Source organism: Lepisma saccharinum, chromosome 11 (assembly GCF_977018435.1).
Source record: "Lepisma saccharinum chromosome 11, izLepSacc3.1, whole genome shotgun sequence".
Lineage (NCBI taxonomy): Eukaryota > Metazoa > Arthropoda > Insecta > Zygentoma > Lepismatidae > Lepisma > Lepisma saccharinum.
Window position 1 is genome coordinate 35,823,226 of NC_139239.1, and position 13,885 is coordinate 35,837,110.

The 13,885-nt window shown below is 42.8% G+C and overlaps 1 protein-coding gene across 2 annotated transcripts in view; it reads left to right on the forward strand.

The window, feature by feature from the left end:
- Positions 1-815: 815 nt before the first annotated feature.
- bwa (alkaline ceramidase) overlaps positions 816-13,885 on the forward strand; it is a 59,977-nt gene continuing 46,907 nt past the window's right edge. Inside the window, exon 1 of one of the 2 annotated variants that reach the window (XM_083130920.1) lies at positions 816-926. The gene's annotated coding sequence lies outside the window, so the exon portion shown is untranslated. The remainder of the gene's footprint in view (positions 927-13,885) is intronic. The other variant, XM_083130919.1, reaches the window with a different exon arrangement.

Here is a 13,885-nt window from a genome sequence, read left to right on the forward strand (position 1 = left end):
CATGCTAAAGATATGTGTGTAAAAATAAGCGGGACGCTACGGGACGAAAATGCCGGCCCGGAATGCCTTGCCGTCTGCAGTCACACGCTATCTCGGCCCTGAGCCAAAATGAACCCCTGCATTAACGTGATGGTTTTGTACTCAAGTCGTCCTAGATCAGAGTTTCAGTGTCCAGCAAATCCAGTCCCGTTTACTTTATTTGTTACTTCGTCTCATTCTTTGGCTGTCTACATTGTGTTGCTCGAACATTTTTATGTTTGTTGGGATATGACGACATCATTACTTTGCACAACATTTAGTCTTCCCTTTTGGAAATGGGACGTGCCCCGTGTCCCTCCTGATACTTCCGCCAATGACTATCAATATCAACGAACTGATTATATTGTCGATCCGCTTTACGTTGCTCCTGGATTGAAAACTGTCTAATAAACACGGTGTATTCCAATGTTGTAATATTGGAATATCATTAAGTTTCGAAACTAGAGGGAGGGGATAATAAAGTGGCAAACCTTAGGATTATATTCCAAATAAGAAGCTTTAACATGAAACATTTTAAATGAAACTTTCCCGCTCCGAAGCTGTCGTGGAACTTCTCACAGACGGGCTTATAAATTAAGGCGCAAGTCATTAAGTTCCATGCAACCTTTCACTGATGAAGCAATGAAATCACGTGACTATACACACAACACCTACCTCCGCAACCAAAACATAAAAAAAAGAAGAAGAAGAAGAAGAAAAGGCTGTTTAGTGAAATGTAACAGTAAACGCTTGAGTAATAGGGAGGATCAGTAGGTCGGTCTCCTGCCGTTAAACAAGGTCGTTTGCAACATCTATCTCTTGCGTAGATTCTGAAGGGCAGCTGCAGTAGACGTTGAAACAACCTGCAAAGGAGGTCTGACTTTTTCGTGTTCTTAAGGAGATCTTGGGTAAGGGATTAGTTTTTATTTAATTGTGAACTAACTTTGAGCTTGTTTTAAAAGTGTGTTGATAACGATAATGTGACAGGAGAAAACAGCGCAGTATTCCAGTGATGGTGTTTACTTCTACAGGTATAGGGTCACCAAGGAGGAATAAGGAGGGCACTAGGGTTGGATTCGCCACCTCTAAGCTAGTGAAAATATCCCTTCCCCTCACCCACTCTCTCATATCAATGTATATACTACTATGCATACAAAACCAAATACACTCCTCCTCAATGGTGAACATATTCTATTCAACAGCCAACGACACTGGGCTTAGTCAGGTCCGGATTTAGGGGATGTATGTGTTTGCTTGATTCTTGCTATTTAGCGTCGATTTTCTTCCACTTTCGGCTAATCGCGACGATGATGATGAGTGATGGTATGATGAAATTGATGAAGGGACACTCGCAAAGAACACCTATGTCCAGGCTGGGATTCGAACCCGGGGCCTCTGGCGTCTTGGCGCGCTGTGCTAACCACTGCTTGAGAAGCACAGCCTCTATTGTGGGGGAGGCTCTCATCTGTAAATTTCAATGTGACCAAAAATATTAAAACTAACTGTTAAAACTAAAATTATTATCCAGTACATCCCCAACCCACAGACTCACTGACATAAATTCTCGCCACGAAAGAAGCCTTGTTCCGTGGCTGCGCTCCTGAACATTAACTTACCAAAAAAGGTAGATGGAAAAATAACTTGAAGAAAATGCTACGTGAACGAACGTATACAGTATCTGAAAACAAAATGTAACGTGAAAGATATTCGTGGAAAATTTTCCAAAATTGAAAACTTCTGTTGGCATCATGTTTACGCGTCAACGTGAGCAGTGGAGCAAGAATCTAAAATGGAATGGCCTATGTTCAATATATACTGGGTGATCACAGTTTTTCCAGGATTAAGAAAAATCGTAGGTAAAAACTATGACATATAGAAAGAGGAATCTTGTCAGGGACGTCGTTAGGGGGGGGCACGGTGGGGCACTGGCCCCCCGAAACGTTCACGTGGCCCCGGCAAACTGTTCTACATTTGCTGAAAATTTTACTTTCATGACAAATATTGCAAAATAGTTTTTCAGTAATTTTTTCTTTCAGTTAGAAACACTGTTCTTAATTTGAGTGGCACGAACCCAAAACCACATTTCTTTCTCGTTTTCCTGGTTGTAGCTATAGTGGATGTCAGTGTAGGAACCTAGAACTTCGTTGTTTCTCGAAATTTTGAGGGAGCGGTCTTTCCACCCCTAGCAGTCGCAGGTCAACAACAGGCAGGGTTGGGCGTTGAGTGTTGCCGTTGCGTCCAAACAATGTTTTGAGCTTTAGTAGATTGAAGAACGACCGCTTATGCAGCGGTAAACCACATATATGCAAACAGTTCCCGAATCAGAGCGCAATACACGCTAAATAAGTATAATGGTGGCAGGATGCCTCATATCTCCGGGTAAGTAGTATTATTCGCACCAAATATCTATTCTACTATTGAAACAGTTTAAAACACGCAACGTGTTAAAAGTAATTATCTTCACAAACTGTACGATTTCTCGAGTCGCATATTTTTCTCGAGACAGATTTTCAGAATCCTCCTTAACAAACGATGCCTCCCCGATTGCGCAGTGATAGCGTTGTTGCCTTGTAATCGGGGGGTCCCGGGTTCGATACATGAGTGGAGGTACACAGTGGTCCGGATCTTACTTTAAACTGTAGGTCCAGTCCCGATTAGACTTACTGTGCATAAATAGGACTAAAAACACCAACTCAACTCAACTCCTTAACAAACTTTTCGAAGAATCGAAAATTTAAACAAGAACAAGTAAATACATTTTTGTAATTTTGAAGTAAATGATTATTATTATTGTTATTATTTTGGGTATTTTTGGTTCGTATGAATCTGCCTCACACAGTAAGCTTATTTTGTTGAGTCAAGTACAATAACAAACCCTTGCAATGAGTCACTGGAAACACATGTGAGGTTGCACATATATTTAAGCATCTATAAATATATAATAACCCGTGGTTCAACAGCCCTGGAAGGGCCTTGGTCTATCTCCCGACTGCCAGTCCCTCCCACAATCCTACCTAAAATTTTAGAGGTGTGGAGATCTTTAACCAGTAATGGGGTGACGTGGGGTCAGCACGTCGCACCCCCAACCGTTATAGGGGATATCCGCAAAGAATAATTATATTCTTGTGGTAAGGAGTCGTTGTCATTTAACAAACTTTATTAATTTTACCATCAGCATTATTTCAAATGTAGTGACATACTGAACTTACCAACTTAACAAAGGCACATTGATTGCTAAATGAGGCATTTTCCTTGTGTTGCAGAGCAGGTTCAGTTTTTGGAGTTTTGCAATGTTTTACACAGTCCGTTCGAAGAATTTTGAGGATATTGATGTTTTGTCAAAGGGACCACCCCCGAATAAATATCTGTGGATGTTTTACATGTTTCATGGTATTTAAGAAGGTCATTTTTCCTGTACATCTTTCCTCCGTATAACATGTCTTTTGCCACTCAAACTGAAGAGCCGATTCATAGGTGCAACGACCTTGGCAGAAAGAAACTCTGATTGGCACCATGTTGACAAAAGACTCAAGAAGTCCCGCAACCGACAGAATTCGAAGCGCTCGGATCCTACGGTGACATACACTTTCGTTGAACACAAACTGATGCATTGGTAGGAAATGCAGTGATTTTATGGACCGCGTGGATTTCGCGAGTCTATATTCGTAAATTTTAGGGGGCTACAGGAGAATATAATGTTCTCTTTCAACAATATATATATATATAATATAAATAAATAAATAAAGCACACACACATACTGTACATATATGTAGGCCTATATGGTATATTAATAGTTTGTTAGTTTTTAATGGTTTGATAGAAAAAAATCTTAAGTTTTGGGCCCCCCCGAACTGATCAGCCTAGCTACGTCCCTGAATCTTGTGGTGTTATCTAGTCCGAATCATCGAGTGTTTCTTGTGTGTGTCATTGCACCTGGCTATGCGATCAAACGCCGTCAATGAAGAAGAAAGTGCGGTGTATTTTGTGGTACAAAGAAAGTAAATCACCGCTGACAGTGCAAAGACAGAATGGAGTATGGACGAGACTCTCAAGATTTTAAAAGCGTTAAAGCATGGTATGCAAAGTTTAACGAGACTGACAGTGTTGGTGGCATGCCCAGAACGGGTAGTCCTGCTATGAGTGGAGGGACTATGGACACAGTGTGCACCACGTTTCAGAGGAGTTCTCGGAAATCAACTTGTGCCTCAAGAGAACTTGGTTTGATTTTGATTTGATTTAGTTTATTTTACTTCGCGTTTTGTGCCTGTTGGCTAATTTGCGAAGATGGGGGATGAGTGATGAAATGAAGAAATTGATGAAAGGACATTCACAAACAACCAAGCCCGACCGGGATTCGAACCCGGGACCCTTAAGAGAACTTGGAATCCCTCGAAGCACAGTGGTTAAAATTTTGCAGAAACGATTTGTGTTAGCGAAGGTGACTGAGGAGATATTGTCTAACACATGAAAAAAAATTGAGTATTGTTTAGACATTTCCGTGCGCATGAATAAAAGAACAAACACGTGATTTTAGGGGACATTTAGAAAACACATGTCTGTGCCTAACATTAAAAAAGAGTGTTTTTTTTAGTTTTGATGCTATTTCCAAGATAACACAAAAAAAAACTACCCAATGTATTTTTGCGTAATAAATGTTAGAAAACAGGGAAAAACTTTATCCTTACCCTGAATATTGTTTCTACACACACCCACAATGCTAAACATACGTAGGTGCATCCCCCAGTTAGCCTCAAGGCTTCAGCATACACTTCCCTCCACTGAACAATTTACACTTCAAGCACTAAAAACAACTGTGCAGAAAAACAAACAGAATATATGCGCAAATAAAATAGAACTGCACTCTGGATGCCCGTATGGATAAAAGCAGGACCAGATTTTGACGGCTGCTAATTTAATGCTCAACTGCTGACTTCATGGTTTCCAAGTAGCTGGACTATACAGTTAGCGCTATTATTTTCACTTATAAAACTGAAAATGAGAGTCATATATGGAGGAAAGTGCAAGTGTACTATAGTTTACGTCCCATATGGATTAACATAGGTGGTTGGCCTTCAATCAAAACACAGTGCGTCACATCACTTTCTAAAATTCTTGAACTTGCATAAGCTCTGGTCCACTGTTTCAAAGTAGGGATAAAATTAACTCGGTCGAAGTGTGCAAGGTCGTTGCTGCGACGCGGAAGCAACGGCTCATTTGGCCAGCGCTTGCAACGAAGCTAGGTTTCGTAACGATCCAGTTTTATCCTTGCAGGAATATTAAAAACAAGAGTTAAAGAGCTACGCAATAGGCTTTCCACGTGGCGATATTAAGCTCCCAGAAATCAATCGTAATATCAATAGTGAAGGCCGCCCGCAGGATTCTTTTTTCCTCAGGGGCGGAAGCAGTGTTCAAAGTGAATGAAATTGGGGGGGTGCTACTACGTTCCCCTCTCAGTAAAGAAAACTATCAAAAAGCATACCCACTAGGATAATTTGCATAGGCACCCCCACACCCATTGCATTTCCTCTATGTTGATCCATACCAGCATCCCTTCACGTTTCCCCAAGTAGGCAACCCCCCCCCCCTCATCAGCTAGGAATTTCTATTTCGAGCACTAGGGGGCAGAGTTAGATTTCATATCTTGCCCGTCAGTTATAAAAACTCATGTTTTACCTTTTATTATTATTACTGTTTTACAAATTATAAAATTGAAATTGAATTGGAAATATCGTGCCGTTGATGTCAAGTTCAGACTTAAGTTTACTATTTAAATAGAAAATTTGATTCGATTTGCTTCCTTTCCATAAACGTTTGTCAGTTTTTTTATAAAGAGTTGCCTGATGAAAAGATTCTCTCGGGCTATCGACCAGGGAGTTGTGGAAAGGATTCCAAGCTTTCCAGAGCTAAGCTTGGAAAACCTGATCGATAGCCCGAGAGAATATTTTCATCATTCGTCGCCATGAAAGCTTCAAGACTTACTTCAAAGAGTTCTTTGTCTATTTGTAGTTTTTCGCGATGCACAGAGACAACTTATTCTTCTGTCTTTCATTGCATCCCTCTTCCATGTTTGTTTTCAAGCTACAATTTCACCATACGAATTATGTGTCTTTCCAGATATCGCCCTTTGCGGGCACCGTTGAAAATAGTAAAGAAAGTTGTTGATCAGAACTCCAAGAAGAAAAATAAAACTAGTTTGTGAAGCTCAGGAGAGAAAGAAACTTCGTCGCAGCTCTAATTTGGACAGGAAATTGAATGTAATGTTATCAGTCACACAATCAGTTCTTGTTGACTCACTCACTCTTGTTTAGGACGACCATTCATGGCCATAGACAGAAAAAAACTTTCGGGAGAATACATTACTTAACTCTTAAGCCAGCCGGTCACGGTACTTATGTCAGTGTTTACTTCCGGGTAAACCTAGTCGACCTCTATGCCGAAGTGGTTAGCACAGCTCCAGTGGTTCCGGGTTCGAGTCCCTTTATCAATTTCATCATATCATCATCATCGCCACGATTATCTAAAAGTGGAACACGCCAAAAATCGAATTGATATACTTATTTCAACATAGAATTTCATAAATAATTGTTTCTCAGCAAATGAATGTATTTATTTAGTTCCAGAATACTACAAACACAAGCTAATGCCAACACTACATTTAAAAGAACAACCCAATTTTCTTCTTTACGAAATTCAGATGAAGGGACGGGGTAGTTAAGCTTATCGTCCACTGTGGCGCCCCGAAACGCCATGCGGAACATTCCATTCTACTTTCGGGGAAGTCCCACCCACATTGGGCGCCGCTTAAACATATTACTACAAGATGTTACGACTGCGGTTGACAGTACGGCTACAGCGCCTTGAATAACGTAGTGTGGAAAGGAAAACGTGCACGGTTCTGCGCTCTCTGATCCGCTAGAGGCGCTGGTGTTGACCCCGGTGCTTGGTGTTCGACTGCTTATAATGGAAGTAAATGGAGTTTTCGCTGCAACGTCTGATTCTTTTACATGAAGCATTTCTATGCAGAGGCGAAGATATAGTACAAGCAATGCAAGCACTGCTTGCATTATTCGAATATCATTTAATGTACTTAATGTTTTAGCCTTATTTCGTTTCCATCGCACTCGATTTCGCGAAAAATTACGGCCGCAAACTCCCTCAGCAACTCTGTAGCAAGCACCAGCCTCAATGCTTGCGGCTGCTCTGCGGGAAAATAACGCACCCGAAAGAGTCACATGGCGAAGCGTGAAATTCGAGTGGAACCCGTCCACAACGCTTATACCAAAAGCTCTGCTTGCTGAGCTTGCGTTATTCCCGAAAATGGCCGAGCTCAACCGAAAGCAGAAGGATATATTGCCACCAAAAACTACGAGTAAAGAATATTTGTCTTCATGAACACGTAAACAAGATCGCGAATATAAAAATAATTCTTAGTCATAAAATAACTAAAATAAGTTATGTAACGACCCTGCGTGGTCATCACATGTAGCTATCCTGCGTGATAGCCATATTCTTTCATATATAATTATTAATGCTTGAGAAATGCCCTGCGAGGCTTACGCTTTTGATTTATCTTTTATCTAATTTTGAGTGCATTGTTGTTAAGCATGAAGCATATATTGTTATGGCACACACGTTTTGGTTAAAGAAAGCATGCTAAATACCCTGCGTGGTTTACGCATTCAGTTATCTTTTGTGCAGTAATTGTTGTTTAATTTGTAACTTGCATTGTCGAATCTCTTTATCTTGTAATTTCTTTAATGTAACGTGTTCAGTTTAGCACACAAGTGTTAAGTTTACATCGCCACATGCTAGTGGTTTTTACAATGCTAAACTTGATCTTTTATAACGCACGAGTTGCATCTCGTGAATTGAAGGCAGTTTGCAACGCTGCAGCCGGCTTAGTTCCGATCTTCTCCACCCGCCTCAGTGCTGCCACCAAACAGTATATAAACAAAGCAGCGAGGCCCGGAGCTGAGTCGACTGCCGGATGCCGACTGCGAAAGACCTGGTTCCCAGATCTAGTCTGGAAGTTTCCCCTACCAGGATCCAATAGCTTCCTTGAGAAGGAAGGAGGAGAAAAGAAAAGCAGTTTTCCTACCTACCTGGTCTGCCCCATAAGAGCTTGATGTGCTACCCTTGGGTCGTGGCGGCCCAAGCCCAAGTCTCCTGGGTGCTTCCAGACCTACCCTTTGTACCTTGCCGTCTCTTGCTACTGACTGGACATGCCAAGGGACCGAACCGTTCCCTTGTCGTAGCTGGATTGACTTTGCGGCGTCCTTTCACACCAACACCTTTGTGAAACCGCGGGCTCCTTGGCCCGTCCCTCGCTATTGACGCTTTCGCATGTTGTCCCCAGACGGCGTGGCACGTGACGGCTACCCAGGTTCCTATTGGTTACCTGTACTAGTTGGTTCCCCCCTAAATTAGATAAGAATACTAATACTGTCCAGGTACCTCACTGAGGAGGATTTAAGAGCGTATGTGCTAAACTGGTTATTTACATGCGTGTATAAATATAAATAAACTTTTACAAGTTGACCTTTGACCTTTCCATACTAAACCCCGCAAGCCCTGAGATACTTTGAGTCCATGTCTTCGGCTGGCTACAAGCTAGCATATATGGGTACACTTTTGCACCGCTCCGGGGTGTAGTGTGCAGTGCTCCGGCGCCCGGACGTTGCAAAAGTTTTTGGCGCCCAACGTGGGGCCCGATTTGCAAAAACACAGGGCTCGACTTGTAAAACGTGGGGTCAGATTAGTTACGTGGTGAAGCCGTATATGGACTAGAAGTGGCTCACTGGTTGTAGTGCAAGAGTTAGTGACAGTGTTCGTCCATTGAATTCACGAAGGTAGTGAAGTGTTTTCGGAGAAACCATACAGAATTCACGAAGGTAAAGTGTTGTGACATATACGATTGTGACAAAATGGAAAAAGAAACGTCCGGAATGAGTCTACGGAGCAGAGGGAGAAAAACCATGGAAGGTGAGACTGGGTTCGCATGCTGTGATGATTCTGGAGCCGAGATGGAGTCCTTCCAGTGTTTCCAGTGTCTCAAGAATTTCCATTTGAGATGTGAGGGGCAAGAAGAGACCTCAGAGACTGATGCAGAGGCTAGGTGTAAAACATGCTTATCAGCACCCTTGGTTGCGTCCCTGCTTGAACCAAGTCTTCCAAGTAAGACCCAATCAGACCATTGGCTGCTGGAGTGGTTAAGGAAAGATAAAGAGGAGCGTAAGAAAGATGAGGAAGAACTGAGACGTAAAGAAAAGAAAGAGGAAGAAGAGCGTAGACAAGCTGATGAAAAACAAAGGAAAAGGGAAACTGCTCAATTAGAGAAAACTCGAAAGAAAGAGTTGTTAGAGCTGAGACAGGTGGTCGAATCCATGGAGGAGAGGAGACTCCTTGAGAAGGAAGAGGAGACAGCCCGTATTAAAGAAGAGAAAGCAGAAGAAGAAGCTAAAAGGGCAAGAGAGAAAGCAGAAGAAGAAGCTAAAAGGGCAAGAGAGAAAGCAGAAGAAGAAGCTAAAAGGGCAAGAGAGAAAGCAGAAGAAGAAGCTAAAAGGAAAGAAGAGGTACATCAGTTTAGGACTCTGATAAAGTCTCTTGAAGAGAAAAGGGAGATGGAGAAGAGAGAAGCTGAAGAGAAAAGAGAAAGGGAGTTAGAAGTTCTCCGTGTCCTGGTGGAAAGTCAGGAAGAAAAGAGAAAGAAAGAAAAGGAAGAAGAGGAAGAAAAGAGAAAGAAAGAAAAGGAAGAAGAGGAAGAAAAGAGAAACAAAGAAAAAGAGGCAGAGAATGAAAGAAGGCAGCTAGAAGCCGAGAAAAGTAGGGAGGAGTTGCGAACGTTTTTCTCTCAGCTTAAGGTTGACCAACGAGAAAGTGTTAGAGAAGAGTTGGAGAAAATTCGGATCTCTTGCCAACAGGAGGTAGTAAGGGTAGTAGAAGAACAACTAGAGCCCTTAGCTGAGTGGCGTGGAGAGATAGAAAGAGAGCATGAACAGATGAAGAGGAATCTAGATACCTGCTTAGAACTGGTCCAGTCTAGAGGGGAAGTTACTAGGAAAGAAACTGAAAGTGACGATCCCGAGAGGGTTAAACAGATAGAGGTCTCTGTTGAAGCAATGAGTTCTGTGGTAAAAACCCTTGGTGAAAGGACCGAGCAGATGGAAAAAACTGTACGAGAGCAGAAGGAGGCTGCCGACGCATTGACGCGGAATCTCCGGGAAGAAGTTGTAACAACTGCTGGAGAAAAAGTGAGCTCTCTCCGTGAAGAGACCAAGAGACTGGAAGTGTCCCTTCGAAAAGAGATCCATGAACAAACTGGAACTATAATTAGAAGAGTAGGTGAGCTGCAGGATAAGTTTCAAAGACTGCAGTTGCAAACCGAAGCCACTTCAGATGTACTCCCGGATTCTATTGAACGGGGTGGAAGCTTAAACCCGGAAGCGGTCACCTTTGAACCTCCTAGAGTAGTGCAAAGTCCCTACTGCGTCGAAAGAACAGTTCGAACAGGTAGAGGCAAGCGGCCTAGAGAGGGAGACAGTTCTGATGGATCTCCTCCTCGACGTAGAGCCGATTTCAAGATGCCTAGGATGGCTGATATCGCCCACATACCAAAATTCAAAGGCGATATCGAGGCCCAATCGGCAGAGAAGTACCTTAGAGAGCTCAATGTCAGTTTCGAGCTTATGCAGATACCTGAGCACTATAGACTTGAGTTACTTCCTAGAGTATTTGCAGGCAAGGCGGAACATTGGCTGGCGGGAAACATAGATAGTTTTGTCAACTATGCCGACTTTTGCCTAAGATTTAAGGAGGAGTTTGCCTCTGAGAAAGCCAAACAAAGACAGTTAACTGCCGTAAGAAATCGACGATATTTTCGCCCAGTCCACGAGAATATGGAGAGCTTCGCTTGGAGCATCTACGCTGCCTATCGAAACTTGAGTGACAATTTCAGCGAAAGTGAAGTGCTGAATCTAATAATAGGACAGCTGCCGAATCGTATCCGGAACCTCTGCCTTGCGCATGCTCCAAGATCAGTTGATGAATTGACCAGTTTTCTCAAGGACTTCGACATCTATGACGATCCCGATGCCTGGAGAAATAAGGAAGACCCCAAGAGTAAAGAGTCTGGAATCAATAATAAGAGCTTCAAAGTCCGCAACATCGAGACCAGAACCAGCGGTAGAGAAAGGAATGCTGCGAGGACTCCAAAGTTTTATAGAAGACAAGGCTGGAGAGGAGCGGACCGCAGCCAACAGGATGGTCAGAGGAACTTTAATCGACCTTATCCAGAAAGAGGTCGAAGCTTCCCTGATATAAGAAATTATCAGGATGGGAGTTCCCCTAGACGATACTCACCTCGGGGTGCAGAACAGACTAGAAGGCAGTCACCAACCAGAGAAGACTTGACCTCTGAGCAGGAGGAAGCCCTAGAGACAACCCGGGACTTCCTGCATAACCAAAGGTCACAGTCTAGTCAAACAAACTAGAGCCTTGTCTAGGTGCTTCGTTCCCATTTAGGCAAGGGGCCTCGGAAGGAGCGACCACTAAGATGTATCCAGGAACTAAAAGTAAATTTTCAATTGTCCGAAACAGAGGAAATAAATTTGCAAAGTGATCTGGAATCTGCACGAGCATCTAAGACCAGTTACAAATCACCAGCGGTGTCTTCAAAATTAATGGAAATACCGATAAACTGTATAATTGATACCGGAAGCGAATGTTCAATTCTAAGTCATAATGTCTGGACTAAACTAAAGGATCAAATACCAGGCATTCAGGTACAAAAGGTTCCAGAAATAAGATTAGTTGATTTCTCTGGTACCCACAGAAAGCGAGTTTTTGGAAGTAGGCGAGTAGAGCTACAAATCGGCGGAATATCTTTTAGTACTGCAGTTTTTATGTTGAAGAAATATGTTGCGAATCTTCTTGAAGTCATGTCATGCTTCAGACAGCACTCAGCAGAGTTGGTTTTCGTGAAGACTCCTGAACATGAGGAAGGGAATCCTCTGGATATTGAAGCTGTGCGGTACATCCACGTAGGCCAGGTAGAGAAGGCTGAGATGTATAAATCCGCTGACCTCTCAAGGAAGGTAGAGGTATTAGATATTTTGACTGATTCCCATAAGCATGAGTTCCTAAATGTGCTGAGACGCAATTTGGAGATTATTCTTGAGAAGCTCGTACCATTGAAGGATGTTGGATATAAGCAGTGTGCCGAGACAGTTCTTTACGAGTCACATTCTTTACCGTTTTTCCTGATGGCTTTACTGGAGAATGAAGATTGGAAGATTTGGAACTTCATCCAGCTAATATTGTGTCTCATTATGAATTTATTGGTTATGAGTTCGCTGATTAACTTGCCATGCACCCTGTCTCAGATATTTCAAAGTGTTTTCCTCTTGGGTTGCTATTCCGTGTATCCCTGTCTAATGAAGTTCTGGACTACTTCACCATCTCTACGACGAAGCCTTATCTAAACCTTCTAGCAAGGCTCAACAATTGTTGATACAGAAGAATGAAAGAAAAAAAAACGCTCTTCAATTAGAAGAAGGTGACTTGGTTCTTGTCAGGAATCACAAGTTAAGTTCCCGAAAGAATAGGACTATCGCCAAATTGTTTGAGGTATACATTGGCCCCTATGTCGCCTCGGATGTTCGAAGCAACACTGCCCTGCTGTTGAACCCGACGACCAAGAACCCAGTCGACCGAGTGAATTTTGACAACCTTCGTCTCTTCAGGTGTTCCCCCGAACGGAGAAGACAAATAGTGAATGAAGAAAAGACTTAGTGATTGAAGAGTAAAAGAGATATAGACTCTGGTTTACCAAAAATTTTTCTGAAAATTTAAACTTTTTAATTTTCCTCAAAATTTTTGCCCGAGAGAGAGGCATATGTAACGACCCTGCGTGGTCATCACATGTAGCTATCCTGCGTGATAGCCATATTCTTTCATATATAATTATTAATGCTTGAGAAATGCCCTGCGAGGCTTACGCTTTTGATTTATCTTTTATCTAATTTTGAGTGCATTGTTGTTAAGCATGAAGCATATATTGTTATGGCACACACGTTTTGGTTAAAGAAAGCATGCTAAATACCCTGCGTGGTTTACGCATTCAGTTATCTTTTGTGCAGTAATTGTTGTTTAATTTGTAACTTGCATTGTCGAATCTCTTTATCTTGTAATTTCTTTAATGTAACGTGTTCAGTTTAGCACACAAGTGTTAAGTTTACATCGCCACATGCTAGTGGTTTTTACAATGCTAAACTTGATCTTTTATAACGCACGAGTTGCATCTCGTGAATTGAAGGCAGTTTGCAACGCTGCAGCCGGCTTAGTTCCGATCTTCTCCACCCGCCTCAGTGCTGCCACCAAACAGTATATAAACAAAGCAGCGAGGCCCGGAGCTGAGTCGACTGCCGGATGCCGACTGCGAAAGACCTGGTTCCCAGATCTAGTCTGGAAGTTTCCCCTACCAGGATCCAATAGCTTCCTTGAGAAGGAAGGAGGAGAAAAGAAAAGCAGTTTTCCTACCTACCTGGTCTGCCCCATAAGAGCTTGATGTGCTACCCTTGGGTCGTGGCGGCCCAAGCCCAAGTCTCCTGGGTGCTTCCAGACCTACCCTTTGTACCTTGCCGTCTCTTGCTACTGACTGGACATGCCAAGGGACCGAACCGTTCCCTTGTCGTAGCTGGATTGACTTTGCGGCGTCCTTTCACACCAACACCTTTGTGAAACCGCGGGCTCCTTGGCCCGTCCCTCGCTATTGACGCTTTCGCATGTTGTCCCCAGACGGCGTGGCACGTGACGGCTACCCAGGTTCCTATTGGTTACCTGTACTAGTTGGTTCCCCCCTAAATTAGA